This window comes from Molothrus ater, chromosome 13 (assembly GCF_012460135.2).
Source record: "Molothrus ater isolate BHLD 08-10-18 breed brown headed cowbird chromosome 13, BPBGC_Mater_1.1, whole genome shotgun sequence".
Classification (NCBI taxonomy): Eukaryota; Metazoa; Chordata; class Aves; order Passeriformes; family Icteridae; genus Molothrus; species Molothrus ater.
This window is the reverse complement of record NC_050490.2, coordinates 11,817,747-11,828,079: the sequence shown is the minus strand read 5'-3', so window position 1 is coordinate 11,828,079 and position 10,333 is coordinate 11,817,747.

Genomic DNA, 10,333 nt, shown 5'->3' with positions numbered 1-10,333 from the left:
AACCAGCTCACCATCAGAGCTGGAAGGAGATATCCAGACTCAATTAGAGCATTCAGTCAAAAATGAGCTGGGGCAGATTTTTACTGCTTTATAGTGCATTAGATATGGTTGGTAAGATTCAGTTATGGGTAGTTTGCTTCTTTGCCCAAGATTAATGCTGAGCCTAAACTGATATTGTCAAAGTCTTAACATTTTTCTGATACCAATTTTATGTATTTAGGGTCCTTTCCTTAAGACAGAAATAAGAAAAAAAACCCTCAGCTTATGCAACCCTCAAAGGTCTGGGTATTCTTGAGTGTTTATTTGAGTTGAGTCTTTAAAGATTCAGTCAATGAATAAAAGGACAACATTTATAATCAGTTTAAAAGGTGTTGAAATAAAAAAGAAAGACCAGAGAAAGTAATATTGGTGGTCATATTTTTGTATTGGAACATGATTTTGGACAATTACTTGGGAGTTAAATCCCAGAAGAGACTGCTTCTTTTGGGAAATCCAAATGAGACAAAGAATATAGCATCAGTTCTTATGGAAATCATTCTCAGGATCAAAAATGAGCCTACATAAGAGAAGGACACCTGAAAAATTTGTTTCCCTGAGCACATCTGTGCTGCAGGGTCAGGGTCATTCAGTGGCCAGGTGCACCAAGGCTGCTCTAGGAGATGGATTGTGCTGAACCTCAGCACACTGTTTCACACCAGCTCTCTGAATGTCTCCAGCCTTTCCAGAGAGTCAGTTCACAAGTCAGCCCTGGGCCTGGAGGCAGAAATTCTGTCCCACAATCCAGTTTGTAGCTGCTCTTCCATGACAACTCTCACTCCATGGTCCTCCTACTGATTGTCATAAAACATTCTGGGGAAGGATCATAAGTATTCACTGTGCCATAACAGCAATAGTCAAACTCTTTTGGGCCAACACAGAATAAAGGCAAATGAGGACACAGTGATGTTTAAAAGAAATGGTAACTAAGCAGCATAACAATCTGTCTGAGTGTATAGCAAGTTTTCAAGACTGGTGTAATAATGTCTTTACATTCAGATTTGGTGCTTATTTTAAAAGATAAGCTTTAGCTGGAGTAGGAATTCTTTTTATCAGTACAAATTACAGGTTAACATTTTATCTTCAACAGGTTAATCATACTAGCTAATTAGAACAACAACTGCTGGGCTTGAGAACTGATTCTGTAGAAAAATCAAAACCCAATACCAGGAATCAGCTGAGATCTCTCAGCCACTAGCTCTAAACTGCTTAACATTAGATAAGCTCTGCTCTGGAGGTGTAGGCTGATTTCAAAATGTGGAAGCAAAGTAATCTCCCACAGACACTGAATCCCAGACCTACGTTGGGATGGTGCAGCTGACCCCAGCGCCATTTATCACACCCGTGACCATCAGATCTCATGAAGCACCAAAAACATTGTTTTGTGCCTTACCAGGGACCTATTTATGTGGCAGATTATGCTGTTTCCCTCATGGGAAACCTGTAAAATACCCTGATTTTTCTGTAATGCTGGTGAGTGATGTATGTGATGTGCACTGTGACTAAAGTCAGTGTTAAAAGTTAAAGTATTGCCAAAAAAAAAAAAAGAGAGCTGCCATTGGAACTTTATACTGTTATCTTCGACACCACAAACAAACCCTGTCTGCTCAGCTTCATTCTGATTGTCACAGCCTTAGAGATAAGGTACAGCAGCAGAAATGTGAAGGGTCTGCAAGACTTTTCTAAGGCAGAGTTAAGAAGCAGCCTGTTTAAGTAGCTTTGCCTCTGCCAAGCTCCAGGGATGACAAATACTCAGAAATAGCTACTGCTTAAGCCTTGTGCTTAAAGTGACAACTCTACAAATGTGGTAAAGTCATTTTCTTCATACACTAATATCCAAGAGAAGAGATTGTGTAATTCATCACCAATCACTGACAAAGCTAACTGAAAAAAAAAAAAGAAACAAACAAACAAAAAAGCCCAAACCAAACCATAGCACCCCAAAACACTCTGCAATACCTTCTACCCCTCAAAAAACCCTCACAGACAACCCAACCCAACCAACCCACCCAGCCACCCAGAGAGGACCATGCATGTTACCGGGGAAATGCTAAGGGATGACGAGCCCTTGGCTCTGGTGAGCCTGAGATCAGACTGCTGGAGCAAGTGGTGCCTGGACCAGAGTGTGAAATACGGAGCAAATTCTGCACTGGTTCTCAGGTGGACTAAGTATATTCACCTTTTCAGTACTTCCATTCATTCACATCTGTTCAAGGAGTAAAGAAGGGCCAGCAACAAATATGACAAAATCCAACGTGAATTCACAATAACAGGTCAAAAAAGAAAAGGGCAGGTCTAAATCCCCTTTTAACTGAACTCATGAAAAATAAAGAGAAATTTTTAAATCATTTTTGTAGGTAGAGTAAATTCAGTTTTCTTTTGCCATTTATGTTTTTTTCCTTATAAATCATAGTTTGGTTATTGATAATTCTCCTTTCATTCAGCCTAAAGGGGCCTTTATGTATGCCTACAGTTTAGGGAACTATAAATTAAAGGAAATACTAAGTCAGATGAAAAAGGAGCATTATGTGGAAAGAAGGTAAAATCATAACTTTTAAAAATACTTGTTTAAATTTAAATGACACCATACAGGAGAGCTCACATAATGCTTTTACTACTCTGGTGCTGCATTAAGTTATAAATTGTGTATTGGTCAATGGTTTAAAAAAAAGAGATGGACCTTTCCTTCAGTACTAGATATTTAGCAGCTTCATAGCTGACATAAATATTTAGTGTTTCTCAAAGCCCAGCATAATGTCACACATAGTCTATGCACACACTATAAAAATATTAAAATAAAAATACAGTGCACAACACTTAGCTGAAAGGGTACAATTTTTGCCTCATGCAGCCCTCCATGGCTACAGCCAACAAACTTTACACTCATAGTGCTGGACTTTTTCAATCACACACTCTTAACACAATCACTTACGTAAATCACATGGGCTACTTTGTAAACAAAGCATTGTATGCATAAAGTAACATATTCTTCATGGAGTTCAAGGATAGGTTCTCAAGATGAGGTAAAAATACTTTTTATGGGTGTACACTTAGTATTAGACCCTTTTGCATGGAACTACATAAGCAGTATTTTACTGCTCACCTCTGGGGCACTGCAGCAAGAGAGGTTAGTAATCACAGAGTGGGAGTGCAAGTCATGAAACACAAATGTTTCTGGCAAGACAAGGTCTAGGAACTTTTATTAATTCACAGGAAAGCAATTCACTTGAAAATAGTCTAGGAGGTTGCAGAGCTGGATACCACCATAAAATAGTCAGGTAATAAAGATCACAAAAGGAAGTGAGTTTTCTCAAAAAGGATCTGAAGCAAAAGGAAGAGTCCCAAACATATAAAAGCAGTTTGAAGCTGAAAGGAGGGGCAGAAGACAAAGATAAAAGTATGCAGAAGATAGAGGATGACATCAGTACAGAGGTCAATGAGAAAAGTATTCCATGGAGATGTAAAGATCAGAATATTTCTCCTAGTACAAGAGCTGAACAAATCTTAGAGGCAACAAATTTCACACAATTACAAGGAAGTACATCTATATGTAACACATGAAACTCATTGCCTGTGCATACTCTTGAAATCAAAAGCTTAATGGGAACCAGAAATGGATAAATTACAGTTCTATTACAGAGGATTAATTTCATGTGTAGAAGGGAAAAAATATCTTTGTGCTTCCTGGCATAAGTTAGGTACTAAGTAATGAAAGGAATTAAAAAGAGATTTACCTAATTTGACATTATGCAATACTTATCCAGGATGGGACAGCTGTAACTTCTGCTAAAACAAGACTAACATACCATATCATATCATCATATCATTTCATGATATATCCAAGCATTTTGGAATAATACACAAAACCTCACCCTACTCTACCAAGGTACTTAGAAACTGTTCCTGAAAGCAAGCTCTATCTTAATTTTTTTTTTTTTTAATTAACCCCTTTAAAAGAATTGCTATCAGTTATTGCTGGAGAAGGACACTGGATTAGCTGGGCTAATATGGTGACTCAACATGTCATGTAGCTATGTTTTCATGGGTGGAAGGGCAGTGGGAAAGTCATGAAACCCAAGACAGAGATGACTAATCCAGCCTGGCTTAGCAGCAGTGAGGGGATGGATTGTCCTTTGCAACATAGCTGTAGTCTGGAACATGGCAAATGTGAAAATTGTGGCTTTGATTAAGGCAAAAGTAAATTATCAGTTTGCTGAACAATGTAAGGACAGGATAAAAACTTGAACACTGCAAACCATTGGCTTGCTTTCATATGAACACAAGCAGTATTTGGGGTTGGGTGGAGATCAGGACTGAGGATGTTCCATCATTTCTTAAATCTGCTTTGCCCAGTACTAATGTCCTGTTTAAATTTATACATTCCTTTTTGGAAAAGGTTATCACCAGTAGCAACAGGCAAAATATTTAGTACTGAATAGTCTGCATATTTGTCCTCTAGAACCCAAACCTGTGTATGTGGAAAATAATTTGGAGAAAAGAGGGATCAGCTTCTGTATCTGCTATAGTTCCAGACACATCCAGATTTTGGTCATGCAAAAGAGAAGAATTGCCATAATTATTAAGTGCAGTGGCTCTTCTCATGCCTTTTCCCACTGCCAATAGATCCTAACTCCAGACATCAGAAGAGTTACTCCATTTTATGGTAACTATCCCATGGCAGGAGTATCATTCTACATGTAAACTGCATTGTTTGACTTTCATTCTGGAGCAAGAGTTAGTTGCTGCCCCTTCTGTATGCTATTCCCTTTAACTACAGATATATATTTTCATCAATTCACCTATGGAGGTAAAATCTCTGTTGACTGAAATCAAAGACAAAACAGCTAACTTCAAAGTGCTCATGATTTCTGCTGCCTTCTTGTTCCACACATTCATTATGGTTTAGATTTTAAGTATTTCCTTTTATTTGTTTGAACACTCTTTATTTTACCACATTCTTTTCCTGTACCTCACGTGAGAAGGAAATAAAGAAACCACACTGATTTGCCTTATATTTCCTATTATTTCATAAACTTTTATCAATGTAGTTCCTTTCTGCATAGGGGAGTCCACATAATTTCAATCTTTTAATACAAAATTCCAGCCTCTGATCAGTGTTCATTGCCCTTTTCCTGTTACAATACCTTTGAGCTAAGTAATGAAGATTGACCACAGTATCCAATATCAAAGCATACCATTAATGCAAGAGGCAGGCACAGTAGAGCTTCTCCCTCTCCTTTTCCTCATAGCTTCTAAAAAACTGCTTTTCTGTTCACCACTGGGCACTGAACAATTACTGTACAGAGAAGATGGAAAAAACTGAAAAGGTTAGAGTAAAGCAACATGAAAAAACAGCCCCTCCTTGTGATATTTATGTTTCTGCTGCTGGCCCTGGCAGAAGCCCAGATTTGGAATGAACAAAACTCCCAGTGGCTTAGGGACTACGTTATTCAGCCCATAGTCAGGAAATGCAAAAGCATGTGACAATGGGAAGAAATAAAGCAAGCTTTCCAATGCTTTTGAGCTTCCAACTCAATCAGCTTGGATCAGAACTCAGGGACTGTTCAGATTTTGTGTGAATGAGTTCTCTATTGCTAAACAAAAACATGTGTGTGTTGTAGTTAAAGACAGTAAAGTGGTAAACAGTCTGTGGCTTTGCTTCCTTGTTGATATTTCTTTTTTACAGTACTAGCACTACATATAAAACCCCATTTTATGTACAAGGCCACAGTGCTCTCTCTTCAAATACAGTGACAAACTCTTTCCCAAAATAAAAAATCAGCTCCCTATTTCTCCTCCTTTCCAGGAAAGCTACTTCATAATGTTGATCACTACCCAGTGCCAAAGCTTTGTTCTTCTGAAAGAGTTGGGTAATGTTCCATGTCATTTGTTAACCAGTGAGTCAGGTAAAACCTCTGTCCTTTAGAGAAGATTTCTTTGGGGAATGTATATCCCAATGACATAGATGTTAGGAAAATTATGTCAAATTCTCTTGACACATGTTTAAAACAAAGAATGCTCAAAATTGTATTATCATGGACAGAGTATTCCAGGATTCTTGTAGACACTGTACAGAGCAGAGATTTCATGTTCCCTTTTTCTCCCAGTATGGAACCTTTCTCATGGGACAGGTGTTTGTCTTTACAGTCTATGTTTTACCTAGAAGGCACAGGATCACTAAACATGAGCCCCTATCTGTGCAATATTTTAAACCTCTTCTTTAATTCCTCTCTCTCCCTTTCAAGGTTAGTGACAGAGCAATAAAACCAGAACATTCAAGACACAGAACACAGAGGGCAGCAGGGATCTAAGCACTTTCATATTGACCATTTCCATGACCAGACAGGGCCATGTTTATGATTACATTTTCCTGAAAAGCATGAGATTTATGGTCTAGAGAGACCTGACCATTTCAATAAACTAACATTAACTGTTTCAGATACAATGTTTTCTTCTATACATTTTTGTTCAAATTAACAAACACCCTATGAATCTTATCATACTAATTCATTGAGAGCAAGCAAGTTTTTGCAGCAATTTTGTTACCTGTCTGTCTGAGCACAACTGAGGATCAACAGGTGGGGACTGACATGATCTGTGTGATAAACAATTTTATGAGTCCTTGATCAGGTGGGATCACAAAGTTGCAGTCTAGCCCATAAAGAGAAAATTATTTAAGAACTTGTAGGTTAAAGAGATTGTGTTCATGGTGAACAATACAGGGGTCTGGCATTCAAAAGCGGCATCTCTTATGTTTTGCTCCTAGAACAGAATTTGTCTATGAAACTCTTACTAGCTTAACATTAAAATATCAGCTGAAAAATGCTAGAAGTATGTTTGCCATCTCAGCGTCCAACAGAAAACCTCCACTGGATTAGCACAGATTCTTCTGTCGCCCCAGCTCCCCTCAGGTGGGTTTGACATGCCTGAACCCCATCAAACCTTGGACCAGAGAGCGATGGGTGAAAACAAATGACACAAACTCCTTAAATGCTGCCATGTCCGGGTAGCTGGGAGCCTCCTGGAAACAACTTCCCCAATAGTGCATCCCATTGCTTTTGTTTATCTAGCCTTGCTGACATTTTCTTCAATTAGGAAACAATAGCTCCGTTCCAATGTACTGAGCACAATTACTGAAACTGAGTCACGTGGCACCAGGAGAGTGTGTTTTCAATTATTCACTCTGTCTTTTTTTGCCAGGCCTATGAAGAGGAACAGCCTTCTGCAGGAGTCAGGTTTGTCTGCCTCGCTGTTGTAAGTTCCTCCTTTTAAATTTTTATTTTACCATTAGGGTGTTTTTAATTGTCATTTTTTAATTCTACTCTCTTAGAGTTTCTTACTCTTTATTAGAAAACTTCCAAATCTTTAGCTCTACCTGCTGTGGGGAAACCCTAGACATCTGCAACATTTCAGTGCTAATAGTACTGCGCAGCAATGAATCTGAGTAAGATCACAAGATCTAGATTAAATTAGGATGCAAGATCTAGATTAAAAGAGGATGCTGCTAGCACTTGGTAATGTAAAACTCATCTTGTTCTTAATAGTAAAGTTCTGTATTTCCTACTGTCTGGTTAACAGCAGAGCATTCGCATTCAATCTGGGAGCTACACCAAATTATTTGTATCTTGTAAATGCTTGGTTTAATATCCAACCAAAAATTTGAACCAAATGGCTACAGCTCAGATCATGTATTTTGTTTGCAGAAGACAGTCTGAGTTTGGGCTTTTAAGATTTAAGGCTGGAAAAATAAAGCTTGGGAAAAAAAAAAAAGAAACATAGAAGGAACATTTGGTTTGCATTACAAACCACAGACAGCTTCCATCAGGCAAGCTGGAGGTATAAGAATGGCAAAAGAAAATGACAAGCAGTGAGTACACTGGAGAAAAAGATGAATGGTTTGGAGAATTGACTTTGAAGTAATTGTCCATGGCCATCAATATCTCAAATTAAATTTAGTGGAAGATGGCAATGAATCATAAATCTTCTCTGGGACTTGTGATATTGTATGCTGTGTAAAATAGATTTCTGGTTATTTTTATTAGAAAACTTATAGACTATGTTTTTGGTACCTCCTATATTTCTGTCACTTATGCAACCCTGAATCAGCAGCTCTGGAAAGAATGTTGCCTTAGTTAGGACTTGTGATCTAATACTTATAGCAAGAGCAACTAGTTAAATGGAAGTCTTCAGGTCTAGTGGGTTTATTTTCACGTCAGCCCCTGCATCACTGTGGGATTGGGTAAGTCATTTAGGGTTAAACTTGGCCTTTGAGGGGATGGAGCTCTCATGGGGGCAGGGGAGGAGGAAACAGCTGATGGAGCAGGGCGAAGAGTTCTCTCTGCATAAGATAAAATTCCTCAGGAGGATTACAGGGGGATGGGAAAGCAGGATGCACTTAGACCCGTGTTTCCTTCACTATTTCAACAGGTGCTTCCATCGTCCCTGCATCCCAGATGTGTAGCAGAGCCAGAGAGGCACCTCTTGGATGTTTAGCACTGATGGCAGTTCTCCCTTAAGCCCACTAGCTTCAGGCAGAGCAAGAAAAGACTTCATTCTAGCCTGCCAGTCTCCAGAGGGCTGCATTCTGACCATTAAGCTATCAAGTCCTCTGCTTATCCAAATGCTTAACAGCTCTTTTAAAATTCTTCCTCTTTGAGAAAAGTAGGAGTGTGTTTAATGTTTGTACAAAATTGAAATACTTGAATGAAAAGTGTTCTTTCTTTTAGTTTCCCCACATAGGCAGGATTGTGTAAGTGTGAATGTGCAGCTTGGGTACATTTGTGATGGTGCTAGCAGTGTCTAATAGCAATTGCCAGTATCACTGATCTCTATAGTAGATTTTCAAGTGATGCACATTCCACTCACCTCCAGCTCTGTTGCTTCCTAGCAGGTGCTGAGAGTAGAGACTTGCAGAAATTCCCTTCACCCCAGCCATTCTTTCTTTTTCAACTCCACGTGCTGGTCTAATGGGCCAGATTGCATTTTTAAATTTAGACATACAGGAAACACAACATCATAGGCTTTAACAAGATTAATTTCCTTATACAGTGCAGATGCTAACAGGGATTTCCGAGTTCAAAAATTTAGCTCGTGTATATGATGGTAGACTAAGACTTTAGGCTTATCAAAACACTAAAAAGTGCATTTTTAAAAAGTCACAAACAAGATCTCCAAACCTTACATTTGTGTGCTCTGTGTCTCAGGAAGAGAGCATGGTTGTGCTGCTGGGCAGCTCTCAATCACACCAAACTCATCATTCATAAGAGAGGCTACTCTGAAAAAAAGAAAAAAGTGGAGTGTTCTGTGAATTGAAGGGGATGGAGAATATGCAATTCCAGTTTGACCCTGAAAGCTTCCATCATGCCAATGTCAGGAAGGCTGGGAGCCCAGTGACCTCCATTCCCCTGTTCTAATCCAGTGGGGTCAGACTCCCACAGGAGCAGAGAGGATCCCCAAGACACACAGAGAGGGGCAGAAACACACCCTCACACACCTTTGGGGAACTTGACATATTCTGGCTACTTTCAAACTTTGCCCTGAAATAGTGTCTTGCTAGGAAATCCCTGGAGTTCCAATAACCAGGGAACAAGTTTCTGAAGCATTAGGGATTTTGTTTTGGGAAAAAAGACATAAGGGCTGAGTAATAATAGGACTGGTGCGATAGAAAATATGATGGAAAGCTGTAGAAGCATTAACTATCCAAAAACACCAGAAAAGACTGCACAAATAAACATCCTTCTCCCTGGGACATCACTGCTGCACCTGAAAATTGTTTTATTTTTACAAATTCAAGCAAATTCAGATTCATGCTGAACTGTGGATTTCTCCAGCAATGCCATATAGCTCCTTTAGACAGATGCTCAGTGGCATAGTGTTTATCATCTGCTTTTGTTTCTCCTGTTTAATTGTATAAGAAAAAAAACCCAAGAAAAAGAATCCTGCAGCTTTATTACCATGCTGACTTGGATTTATTATCCTGGCTTGGTCTGTGTTTGTTGTGGTGGCTGTAAGGAGCCTTTAGAAAATCTGCCTTCTTTATTTCTGTATCACCAATGGAACTTCAGATAAATTGTATATATCTACTAAATTCTGCATAAAAACAGGGGGAAAAAAAACCCAAACCAAATGCAACAACCCAGTTTAGAACACGATGGACAAACCTTTTCTCTCAATAGGATACCTGAAAGTGCTTTTCAAACTACATTGATTTTCAGTTTTGTGTATAACACCTACAGCATGTTTGATTTATGCAAGTACTTAGTTTCAATTGGTATGTTCTCTAGAATGGCAACATTGG